The sequence below is a fragment of the Amblyomma mixtum genome, chromosome 1, assembly GCF_055824585.1.
Source record: "Amblyomma mixtum isolate Tamu chromosome 1, ASM5582458v1, whole genome shotgun sequence".
Taxonomy (NCBI): Eukaryota; Metazoa; Arthropoda; class Arachnida; order Ixodida; family Ixodidae; genus Amblyomma; species Amblyomma mixtum.
The window spans coordinates 177,968,472-177,981,680 of record NC_143012.1 but is presented as its reverse complement, the minus strand read 5'-3'; the positions used below and the strand labels follow the sequence as shown (position 1 = coordinate 177,981,680).

Below are 13,209 nucleotides of genomic sequence, written 5' to 3'. Positions count from 1 at the left end.
CAAGATTACAACCCTTGATCCATTTGAGAGAATTTTAACACGACAACGTCAGCGCACCTAAGGATGACAGCTTACTTATTACTATCATTTCTACGTGAACATTTGGCTGTGAGCTGGCTGATTTGTTCCGTGTACAATTTTGTAATGTGTCAGTGTCCGGTAATAAAGAAAAAGAAAGTCGGTGGTTCAGTGGTAGAATACTCGCCTGCCACGCAGGTGGCCCGGGTTCGATTCCCGGCCGACGCATGTTTTGCTTCTGCGGCTTACGCAGCGAGCTACGATATAAATTGATGGGAAGTATGCTGACGGAGCATCCGCGTCGGTGGTTCAGTGGTAGAATACTCGCCTGCCACGCGGGTGGCCCGGGTTCGATTCCCGGCCGACGCATGTTTTGCTTCTGCGGCTTACGCAGCGAGCTACGATATAAATTGATGGGCAGTATGCTGACGGAGCATCCTCGTCGGTGGTTCAGGGATTGTGCTTCCGGCCACGCCAGTGAACGGACGCGGGATGCAGGGCTCCGTTGGAGCGGCTTCAGCGGCCGTGTCTGGCCGCGGTAACAGGTCTGCTGAACAAGAAAGTGCGTATCAGGTTGTTTTACCAGGGCTGCCTACAGGGCGTTACGTTTTGAGTACAGTTTTTTGCACGCGGATATCTCGGCCCGCCCGTATCGGGTGGAAGATTTCCGGGACGCGTCGGCTCAGCATTCTTTGCTCCCGGACGTTATCGCCCTGGGGGCGTATCGCATGAGCCATGTCTGGGCCGTCACATTCAAAGAAGCCGAAACAGGGAAAAAGATTACCAGCATCGGTGAACTTCGTGTGAAAGAACAGCGCTGCCTGGTGATTGACCCTGCGAACCAGGACGTGCGTTTGAAGCTGCACTGGCTGCTCTACAACGTGCCTGACGAGGACGTGCGTGTCGCCTTCGCGCCGTACGGAAAAGTCTCTGAAGTGGCCCGAGAGCGCTGGCGAGTACAAGGCGTGTCGGAGAAGGGCTCAACCACCAGACTCATCACACTGAACTTAAAAGCTGGCGTGAAGCTTGACGACTTGCCGCATAAGCTCGACGTCGGCGGGGAGCTAGCGCTGGTTGTCGTCCCGGGCAGGCCTCCGTTGTGCCTCCGCTGTCGAGGTACAGGCCATAGCCGCAAAGAGTGTCGGGTCCCTCGGTGCGGTGCCTGCCGACGGTTCGGGCATGAAGACGGCCAGTGTGCTCGCAGTTACGCGAGCATTGCCGGTCCCGGGAACAGTGAAGACTCATCTGAGTTGCTGATGGACGAGGCGGATGCAGAGGAGGCAGCCAGGGCAACTGGCCAAGTTTTAACTCAAAAGGCACCTTCGCTGACGCCTCTATCGAAAAAGAGTTCGACGACGAGCAGTGCTGTAAAGCCTAGTGGAGATGTGGGCCTTGAACCGAAGCAAGGAAGTGTTGACAAGGCGGAAGACGTGACGAAAGCCGCGGCCGAATCTCCGGAGAATGTGGAGGCTATCAGCACCGATGCCATGGACTTCAGCCAGGAAGCTGCCAGTCTTCCAGCCGGGAAACGCTCCCATGATGAGAGCGTCGGAGAGAAGCCGCAGCCTTGTGTGGGTGGTGATGAGCCGCCGCCTAAAACATCGGGGATTCGACGCTCCACGTTGAAGCCCCCGCCGAACATCTCGGCCGAGCGCCGGCAGGCGGGGAAACCGCCTCCGTAGCTGCTCAATGAGGTTTCGTGTTTTGTTTTTGTTTTCTCCTTTGATTTGGTGGTAAGTACCCAGCAGACAGTGTGCCTTGGTCCGGAAAGGCTGGCGAGGGACATTCGTGTGGTTTCCCGACGTCAGCACTCGGATTCCTGGATCAACGACCATGTACACTGCACACTGTGAGTTAGAAAATGTTGCACAATTTTGTAGAGTGGGCGCTGTACCTCAATGGCATTCTATTCCAAGTGCATGGCGATGAAAATAGATGCAGCTCTGCGCGTATCAACTTTGAACGTCAGAGGCCTTTGTGCAAGGAGGCGCCAATGTCAGCTGAATCGTCTACTTGCTGACAACGCGCTTGATATAGTAGCTGTACAGGAGACGAAAATAGAAAGTGAGGAAGCTACTGATCGTATGGTGTCCCACTTTCGTCCGGTCTTCAATGTTTGTGTTTGTCATTCTGTTGGCACCTCGGGTGGGTGCGTTATTTTTATGCGCAACAATCTATGCATGATTGTAGAGTCTGTTTTCGCTTGTACCAGTGGACGTCTTCTTGTCGTTGATTTTACTTTTTCTAATGTGTGTTGGCTAGTTATCTGTGCGTATGCACCAAACGTTGAAGCCGAACGCCAAGAGTTTTTCAATCGCCTTGAGTATTATTTTGTTTGTGACAGAACCCTGCTGGTGTTGGGTGATTTCAACTGTGTTTGTGTAGCGGCGGACCGTATGAAGCGCCTGCCGGTGCGCGAAAAAAGTGCTCAATTATTGAATAGTATTGTACGTGACCATTGTTTAGAAGACATCGGCGAAATGTTTACTTACGGTAATAGCCCTCAATATACACATTTCCAGCGTGACAGCCATGCTAGGTTGGATAGGCTGTATGTGTCTGCGGAACTCATGCATCTCTGCATGGACTATGATGTTCAGCCTGTTGCATTCAGCGACCACTGCCTCGTAATCGCAACCTTTGGGGAAAAAAAGAAACATACGTCCTTTAACTGGCACTTGTGGAAATTTAATGCTAAGCTGTTGGAAGACGAAGATTTCATAAATGAAACTACAAATGAACTGCACAGCTTACTAGAGACGCAGACTGACAGCTTGGCTGTTCAGTGGGAAGATTTCAAAGAATGAGTGAAACGTAAAGTAATAGAAAAGAGTTGTCTTAATAAGCATAAAGAGAAAGAAAAGGAAACTGAATTGAATGAGCAGTTAAAATTCCTGACCTGCGTGGAAAGTTCTGAGCCCGGCCTTTTTTTGAAAGAATTGAGAGGAGTAAAAGCCAGCTTGAACAAATAGACACAGACAGGTACAAAGCAGCCGTCATTCGCTCTAGGTCTGAGAAATTGTGGACTGGGGAAACGCCGACCAAACGGGCTTTGTACGACGAAAAGCGTTACATTCGCCAGAAAGAAATCGCGCAGATAAGACACGGGGCTGAAGTTTCTAGCGACACGAAAGTTATCCAGAAGGTTATAATGGACCACTTTAACGGCCTTCTCGGAGATAAGTGGGAGATGGATGAAGCATTTCTGGTTCATTTTTTGCCCCTATTGCCAAGGCTTGAGGATGAAGTGAAGGTGTGCCTTGAGATGCCAATTAGTGTCGGAGAAATTGAATCCGCGATAGATGAATTGCAAAACGGAAAAGCACCTGGCCCAGATGGACTAAGCGCCAGTTTCTACAAAGAATTCAAATGCATGATAGCTCCGTTTCTGCTCAATGTGCTCTCTGAGGGGTATGAGCGCAAAAAAGTTCCACTATCTTTTACTACATCACACATTGTCCTGATTCCCAAAACAGATGACCCGGAAAAGCGCTTGTTGGTGGGCTCTTATCGGCCGATAAGCCTCACCAACGTAGATTACAAGATATATATGAAAGTTCTAGCAAAGAGATTACAGGGCGTAATCAAAAGATTGGTTGGACCACACCAGACTTGTGGCATCAAAGGACGGAGCATCGCGACAAACATACACGTTGCACGTAGCATACTGTAATGCTGTGACGCCCTTGGGGTGCGCATTGCAATGATTCAGTTGGATCTTGCGAAGGCATTCGATCGGGTTTCACATGACGTTCTTTTTTGCATTCTTGACCATTTGAACGTAGGGCGCGTTGTAGCGGAAGGCGTGAGAATGGCTTATGCGAACTGCAGCACGCGAGTAATCGTAAATAGGGAGTTGACCGACCGAATAGAAGTTAATTCTTCAGTGAGGCAGGGATGCCCTCTTTCGCCCCTACTGTTCGCGACTTACATAGAGCCACTCTGCTTGGCCATAATTAACAGTAACCGTATATCCGGCTTTCAACTGCAGTCATCCCACATGAAAGACCTCGCCTATGCAGATGATGTTGCCATTTTTTGCTCAAACAAGGACAGTGTTACTGAAGTTACCAGCCTAGTCGAAAAGAAAAATACTGTCAACAAACTGGCTGCCTGATAAACTGGGGCAAGAGCTGTGGGTTTTGGCACGGTAATTGGGATGATGCACCGGAACACTTCTGTCGGTTGCAGTGGTCAAAACTGCCAACGCGGTATCTTGGCGTGCCTCTCGAATGTTATCGGGATCCCAATGACTGCTGGAACGATGAAGCGTCAAGGGCGAAGGAGAAGGCCGACTCGTGGCAAGGGAGGCAGCTATCAATGTTTTCGCGCGTCTCTGTCTGTAACATTTTCCTTGTGTCAACGATATGGTACCTAATGAATGTATTGAGTGCATCCCGAGCCAATATTCAAAGGATTCACCGTGTCTTTGCTGTTTTTGTCTGGGCGTCGACATGGGAGCGAACCAGTCGCACCAATTTGTTTATTCCTGTCAAAGGTGGTGGCCTTGGTCTTGTTCATTTGTTTTTACGCCAGGTTGTATCACGATTTATGTTCCTCCGTGACCAGTCGGACAGTTTTTTGAGGACTGTTATTCAGCTGCGACTGCAGAGGCTGCTTCCTGAAATTGTGGTGTCTTCGAGTGAGAATATGCGTGGTTCCGTCGTGGGGTACATGAGAGAGGTTGTATTCTCGTTCAAGCTTCTCCAAGTGCGGTTTTCCCTTGACTACTGGAGTAAAGTTTCAAAGAAAAAGCTGTATAAGGAATTAGTGGATGTAATGATGCCAATTCCTCTTTACCGAAGCCTGCACCGTGGGAGTCCAGGGCAGGAATTTTAAAAAGAGTTAAAAGCATGCCAGTTAACCCATCTATGAAAACGTTTTTCTACCAGTTACATTCAAATACGCTCCCTGTTGAAACATGGCTGAACGAAAAGGGGATTTTCGTCCCCTGGACAACTAACTGTATCCTATGCAAGAAATCCGAGACAATAGAACACGTATTCCTGGATTGTTGGGACCTCATCTTTCACTGGGACGTCCTCCAAAGAACTATCAAGAAAGATCTACCGCTGGACCCCTACGGTATCAGATTTCTGCCCATCCAAAATGAAACAGGAGTGCCCTATGACTTACTGATGGTGGTCAGCCTCCACAGCTTGTGGAAAACCAGAATGCAGGTGCGGCATGCAGATGTAAACTTGCGGTCTGTGCGAGAAAACTTCATTGCAAGTGTCGTGTGCCTGAGAGAAGTATACCGAGCACAAGGTGAACAGCCTGACTGGCTCTCTGTACTAGATGACTTGGCTGTATTGAAAAGATTTTAATCACCCTTGTATCAGCCGCATTGGGCTGAGGTGTTTCACATTTTTTTTGTAATTTTGGTTCTGTGTCAAAATCGGCAATAAAGAAAAAAAATCGTCGGTGGTTCAGTGGTAGAATACTCGCCTGCCACGCGGGTGGCCCGGGTTCGTTTCCCGGCCGACGCATGGTTTGCTTCTGCGGCTTACGCAGCGAGCTACGATATAAATTGATGGGCAGTATGCTGACGGAGCATTCGCGTCGGTGGTTCAGTGGAAGAATACTCGCCTGCCACGCGGGTGGCCCGGGTTCGATTCCCGGCCGACGCATGTTTTACTTCTGCGGATAACGCAACGAGCTTCATTTATTTATTTATTAGGATATAAAACTTACGCCCCTAATTTGACGTTGCCTAACTTCGGTAGTATTACAAAAGCAACAAATTTTTATTTACTATGTGTGGGTGTCTTACTAGAACAAATATTTTGGTTTGGTTTCAGGGGTTTACCATCCAGAAACGACTCATGCTATGAGAGGCGCCGTAGTGAAGAGCTGCGGAATGTCAACCACATAGGGTTCTTTAAGGTGCACGGATATGGCAACAGTACACATGCTTCTCGAATTTCGCCTCCTTCGAAAATCGACCACTGCAGTCATATAATTGATGAAAAGTCATAGGTATGCTGTTCGTGACATCCTTTCAACTTTCAAGGGTACGCTTACTGATGCCTTCTGTGATTAAGTTATGATTACGTAGCTGTTTTTTCAAGCTCGTGTAATAGCGATTCGACTGGGGAAACAGTCGTTTTAAGAACACATCTACAATTTTGGCTTTTTCGATGAACTACTCGCGAGAGGTTGCTTTGCCTGCAAGCTTCTTGAAAGCGCATTTATTTTCACGATATTTAGCCGAAATTTGTTGGGCTACAGCGCCGAGGGTAAGTGCGTTTTCGAAATTCTAAAAACTGATTAGGATATTAATAACGGCAAGCTACACGCCTCTTAATAACTAAGCAGCCTAACGGTAATTAAACGTTAACTATTCAATATTAGTTGACCAGCCTACTAGTTAGCACGTCTTAGCTGTTTTCTGATGTACTACATCGCCCACGAAGCTATGCCGAAGAAGCGCTCTTCTATTTCAAGAAGCCTATTTTTGAAAATTATGTAAAGTCTTAGGTGAAACAACCTGTATAAGAGGCATATGGGCCACGTAGGATTATGTGATTCAGTTATTGTAGGTGTCGCTACCGTGGAGCAATTGCCGGGAGAAACCGCAAGGCTAACCCCACCTGTAGCTTATTGCATCTCAACTCAAGTCCCCTAGGTCGCGTAACCTTGTGGCTTCATCACAACCTGCCCACCGGACTTTGAGAAACCTGCGCACCGCTGTAGTTGGAAGTTAAATTAATGTCTGATCGCGAGAGGTTGCCTTTGAAGAGAAACCTCGGTGACAGAAGCCCCACCAGTGACAGCGCCTGCCATCGTAAGGCAGTGGCGCATCACTTAACCGCTGCACCACTGCCCCTAGAGTGGTATGAGGACTCCCATACCACTGGTAAGTAGAGAATGACAAAATCTGCATATGTGGGCATTCACTAATTAAGCTATCGCGTCGTAGCCTTAAGGCGGAGCTTAACTATCCTTTTCAATTTTTTTATTAATTGGCCAATGGAATTTATGTGGCCTACTTCGAGTGCTCTGTTCGAAAACCAACTATTTCCAAATCTTGATTGAAGTGCATCATTGCTCTAACTGCATGATCAATTAATATAATAAACACTCCGTTAGAACAGCACAGAAATCTGACCTTCTGACCTGTCTACTATTCTTCAAGGCTCTGGCATCGTCTTTGCACCCACACATCCTTGGTTGGTTTAACGTTGTGATCATGAGGAATGGGTATACTGGTGTGCAAGGTTTCCGAAGAGAATTTCTCTGCCGCCCTTCATCCTACCAACAATTGCTTAATCCTCTTTTACCACTCCAGTTCATTCTTTAGGAAGGTTTTATGACTTGCCTGTAGTTACAAAGTGAATTGCCACCTTCATGAATCCATTGTTTCCACCAATGACCTAACAATTTATTTTTACAACGGTACATACGCGTATAAAATCACTTTCTCACTTTAACTATCATCTCGAGAATGCTAATAATAGCTATAACATACGAGCCCAAGCTAAAATTTTGAAACAGTTATATTGCTCTATAGGTTTCACAAAAACACCTAAGGTAACTTTGGTATTTATAGGTCTAATAGATTTTTATATTACACTGATAGATAACTCTATCGCCTCAATAGGCTACAGAATGGGCCTTAGGCCTTCTACTAGACCTGATACAGACTTCTACAGGTCCCTCATAGATAAAATAGAGAGGCAAACTGAGCATGTATTTGTTTATAGGAGTACTGCTAGGAGCAGATAGAGCGCATGCCTTTTAAACTTAAGCTTCTGGAATTTCTTGAAGTGTGACTTCATGCTTCTTCATTTTATGTCACGAAATAGCATTTGTTCAATTTTCAAATAGCACGATGAAAGAGTTAAAAGGAAGAAAAATAATACTCCAACGCCTCCAGACGCTTGTGCAACGCAGATTCACATGTAGCTCGAAAAAGAAGCGTAGGGTTTTAATTGATTCGTGCATTTTCATTTTATGAATGTGCCGTTAAGCGTTGGAGGCACTCTAGCCAGGTATCGCATAAAGAAATGGTGGACGATTTAGCGTGGTTAGCCCGTTGGAAATCACGTGCGCAAGCACTGCGATTGCGGTTCGGGGCTCTCTTTTAATGGTCAAGCAGGCTTCAGGGATAGATTGGCGATAAGCTCTGCCTTAGTGTATGACGTGACAGGGAATGGGATAATGCCAATATAGGCGGATTTTTTATTCTCTACATTCATAGAAGTCCTCATACTAATCCTGGCGCAGTGGTACAGCTGCTGAGCGATGTCGTACTGCCCTGCGATAGCAGGTGCTGCCACGGCTGGATCTTTTGAGACCCAGGTTGCTCTTCGCGAGCAACCTCTCGACAGCAATCATTAATAGAACTGCCACCTGCCACGGTGGGTAGCTGCACAGCTTGGGCGGACTAGACAAACCGGCAACGCAGAAATCGGCGAGGGGGGACTCTAGTGCTCGCGCATTGAAACAATAGACCAGGATATGCCTTTCAAAGGAGGCCGTCCGAACAGTGTCGCCGCATACTGCCGTGTCAGCCAGCCGGCCTTGAACCTGAAAGCGTGCACCTAGCAAAGGTCGCAGCTGGTGCTAAGTATTCGATTATAACAGCATGAAAACATGTAAACACCCTAGGGGCGCCTTCTTGGAGACGCATTTGCTGTTTCATTATTGATTTCTATGCCATAGTAGCCACAGTGTCAACCTTAAATCTAGAACGTACCCCCAACACAAACATACTTAATACAGGAATAGATGTCCTATTGGTTTCTCCTTCGGTTGGGAAACGATGATCGAGCACCAGCGAAAGCACTGTACATAAATAGGCAACTACGTTCCGTACTGGTGTACAGCAACACGAAACTATAGATAAGCACAGCCAATACATCAATACGGGGTATACTAAGAGGGCCTGTATTGCTGTATGGCTATATTTTTTTCAGAACGCCATTGGTAGAAACCAATAGCATTCTTATGTGTCTCTCCTGTTGGAATGTTTATAGGAAATATCTGTAAGCGGGGTATAGAATCGAGAAACTATGATTTTGCAGTCTATCTGACATCATGTTGCTGTTTTGGACTCTTAAATTGTCTTCAAGAAAGATTTGGGACAAAGACTGGAGAAGTGAGAGAAATAGCTTGCCGATGCGCAATAAACCTTTTTCTTAATTGCTGCGCTGCGAATGAGCATGCAATCATTGTCTCCTCACGCTCGTCGTGTCCTTGTCACTCACTGCATGCATCAGATTCATGCCCATGTTTAATTTTGTTTGCTCTCTGTTCCTTTTTCCCCTTTGGAGTCGTATTTCGTGTAATAGCTATAGAGGCGAACTTTTCCACTGTGTCCACAAATACTGGTGTAAAGGTAACACATGTTCAGCAAAGATAAAATATCCTGCTTTTTATCCCAATTCGTACACCCTCCCTGACTAGTGATTTATAGCGGTGCCTTTGACCAGCTAAGCTGAGCACTGTTTGTAAACTACCTTCCAAGGAAAGCCGCGCGTACCTCGCGTGCGATTGCATTGCCATCTAGCGAGAGGGTCAGCGAGACAGGCAGGTGAATAACTCTACGCGTGCTCACTAGAGGCCAGAACCAGTTCCAAAAGTTGTGCACAAGCGTGTTCGTGAGACGCTTGAAATTGCGCCATGTCAGAAATGAGAAATGCATATCACCCGCTACGTAATGCAGAGTCACGCATACTAGTCGAGTCATTTCTTGGTCGAGTCAAATTACTTGTTGTTAATGGCTTGCAGAAGCGATGGAGTGTCGAATTGAGGAGGTTTTAGGAGGCACGTGTAATAAACCAGAACCACAGACCTCTTGAACGACAGAGGCTCTGTTGACATGTTTCATTATAGTACTTCTCAGTATTTTTATCGATTGAAACTTAAACGCTGGCTTGGGAACAAAAGAAGAGCCGTAAACTGCTTTTCAACCTTTGAGATATATTGGGAAATATGTTTCTATGTTGTTTGTCGAAATGTACATCACTGAAAATATCTCTTCGTCAGAATTACGTTTTGCTTGCTGTGCGTTATATTTAGATCGTGGTCTTCGACATACAGTGCACTAAAACTGCAGTTCGATATGTCTTCCCGTCTGTTAAGAAACCAATACGAAATGTTTAGATGTGCAGGAATATACGTACCTGTCAGGTCAATAGTATTGCGGTTAAAGGGAAGCTCTTTCGTAAACAGGAGTTTTTACATTGTCATTGATTGCGCTGCCAGAGTAACCTGACCGTTTAACTACCAAGTGCAGCACATTTATGTGAATATTTAAAAACCTGTATACAAGAGCGCTCGGTTTAGGTTAGAATCGCAAAGGGCAGTGACATATTTTAGAAGCTGTAGTGAACTCAAATAACTTGACCGCACCATTCTAATCTGAAACACTATGCATTACCAGCCGAAGCTTGAAGAATGAACTACCTCTAAAAGTTGATAAATAAATATTTTTCCTTATTTTCACAGAATGAATATTCCCCTCAGGATTCAACATCCACGCATATCGATGCCGTTTCAATGTGCTTTTACTTTTTAAACACACTTGAACATTGTTGCATCCGGTAACCGGTGCGTTTTATGTGAACCAAAGGAAATAGTTGTCACGCGTTGAGAGAGCTGAAAGCTATGGTCGACGAGGATATATTGGTATGTTTCTTGGAAAGAAAGAACCTGAGTAATAATTTTTTTTATGCGCATGAAGCAAGTAGGCGAGAGAAAGCCCTAATAAACGAATAGAAATTCAATACACTTCAAACTGCACGACCATCTCAGCACCGTGCAATGTAAAGAGTAGTGATCTCAGAATGACGTTTTTATCCCACAAGAATCCTGTTCTTTAGACAGCGATGTTAGATTGTACCGCGGCGCTGTGCCATTGTGAGGCATTTGACCACCTCGCCCGACAGCAAGCCTGCTACACGGACAACGCATTTGCGGGTCCAGAGAAGATGACCAGAAAATGCGAGCCTCATGCCAGTTGTGAGTGCAAGCATCAGGCAGATGGACAAATCGTTTCTGCTTGAAGAAATTGTAGAGTACAGTACACGATGGGGAGTGAAAGACTGGGCGCAATAAGCTAGGTACAGACCCTTCCTACATGAAAGGGAAAAGCCAGTTTGCACAGAAATTCATGTTTGTTCTCTACTAAACTTAGAAAGGTTATCAATTTCGGGTCGTTTTCTCTGTTCTCATTTCATGGAATCCCGCGATGTGCTGCAATCCACTGGAGTACAATTGCGTCGCTAGCAACGCGAGCCGTGTGAGGCAGGTGTCCACAGCCCACAGGAGGTTTAGTGTCAATTTGGCCACTTAAGCCAAAGTGGCCACGTCAGTTTTGTTCAGCGTGGCCTCTTCATCGCTGCGCGATTCACTGCTCTCCGTTTTCCTCCATTTTACCGAGTTCTGACAAATAAACTTTGCTTATTCACTGTTTTTACGTCGGTCGCTCCACTTTTAAGCAAACATCGCGTTCTGGTGGCCTTCGAGATTTGCAAAGTCAGCGCTGAGCGAGATAAGCGGCGGGTTCCTTTTTCACTCACATAGTGCTTTCCTGGATACGTAGGGTTCCTTCATGACAGCCTAGCAGAATGGAAGTTTAGGCGCTCCTGAAATTTACGCACAGACAACCGTACAGAACCCATTGGTGAGGCACGCTCTTCTTTGAAGGAAATAATTTGGAACCATTGAATGAACTGTGCCGAATGCGTCATTGATTTCTTGACTTGGCGAACATGTCCCTGCTGCATCACAGAACACGTTGTAGCACAGCGCAGCTGACTACTCATTCCATGATAGGAGTAGCGTTGCTGACGCACGACAAAGGGTCGGGCTTTTATAGATGTTATAAAAGAAACTTGATTTCAGCTGTCCTGAGGAGGGCTCAACAAGTCCCGCTGCCATTTGGCATGTCTGTTTCATCTTTATTCAGCAAGCAGCGAGCATTGTTTAAGTAGTCCAGTTTGCGGTAGAACATTTAATACCGTTTCAAGTTCGTTATTTGCATATTTTTATTTTAATGGTTTTTGGCCGTTTACCACCCCAAAGCGGCTCAGACTATGAGCGACGCCGTAGTGAAGGACTCCGGAAATTTCGATCGCCTGGGGTTTTTTTAACGTGCACTGACATCGCACAGTACATGGGCCTCTAGAATTTTGACTCCATCGAAATTCGACCCCCGCGGCCGGGATCGAACCCGCGACTTTCGGGTCAGCAGCCGAGAGTGAAGAGATTGCATCCCTACCATTGACCCATAAGACCAGTGTCCCCTCAAAAACTTTAGCAGTGATCATGACCCTAATAGTTGGCAATTTCAGGAATCCTCAGGGTCAGTGGCGCAGCCAGAAATTTTGTTTTTTGGGGGTGGGGGTTGCTCATGTGTCGGCGTGGCGTCCTCATAGAATTTGTGGAGGGATCAAACGCAAGAATAATAACTGCGTTGCCACTGAAAATGTCATTGTGTATTGATAACGCCACTCACTGTCGCGACAAGTGAAATATGTATTTGTTTAAATAAAAGAATGCATTCGTATGTCTTAAAAATCGTGCAGACATAACTGATACCAATGCTTCCATGTTTTGGCGTATTTATTAAATATCACACGAACTCTAGAATTATACTCGTATCAATCCGAAACCAGCAATGCAGTGTAAGCCGCTGATATGAAAAACGTAAAGGCCATGAAATGAGCAAGTAGAGGATAACTATTTTAAGGAATCTTTGTCGTTTAAGAACTTCTACATTTTTGTACATATGAAACGGCAAGGGAAAAATCTCAATGTCGCTGTCCTTCGTTCCAGTGTACTGCGCAGCAACAGCTGCCAACGGTCATATATTGCGAGTAAGTGCATCGAAGTTTTAGTCGCAACAGCGAGCACATGTATAAACGAGGAGTTCGGCAAAATAAACGTTAGAAGTTCGAAGACGAAATGGAGTATTAGAAATGCGAATATACCACTTGATAAAGGACAAAAATGTGGCACTGGAAACAAAGTCACTGTATGTATACACATAACCTCGCAAGAAGATATTTAAATACACGTATGGCTCCATTCAAGGGCGTCCGCAGAATTTTTTGCAGGGGGGGGCCCCATTGGCTGTTGGCGCCGGAGGGGGGGGGTTATGTTCGTAGCAAAAAGGCACTATTTGCGGAGTAAATTTATTTATTTATAAATAAATAAAATAAATAAGTAAAATACACACAT

At 45.9% G+C, this 13,209-nt stretch overlaps 2 non-coding genes across 2 annotated transcripts; both read left to right on the top strand.

Annotated features, from left to right (window-relative positions):
• Positions 1–316: 316 nt before the first annotated feature.
• Positions 317–387, top strand: TRNAG-GCC (transfer RNA glycine (anticodon GCC)). The gene has a single exon. It is a non-coding gene; the product is annotated as a tRNA-Gly (tRNA).
• A 5,190-nt stretch (positions 388–5,577) lies between these two features.
• TRNAG-GCC (transfer RNA glycine (anticodon GCC)) lies at positions 5,578–5,648 on the top strand. Its single transcript has one exon. It is a non-coding gene; the product is annotated as a tRNA-Gly (tRNA).
• Positions 5,649–13,209: the final 7,561 nt, after the last annotated feature.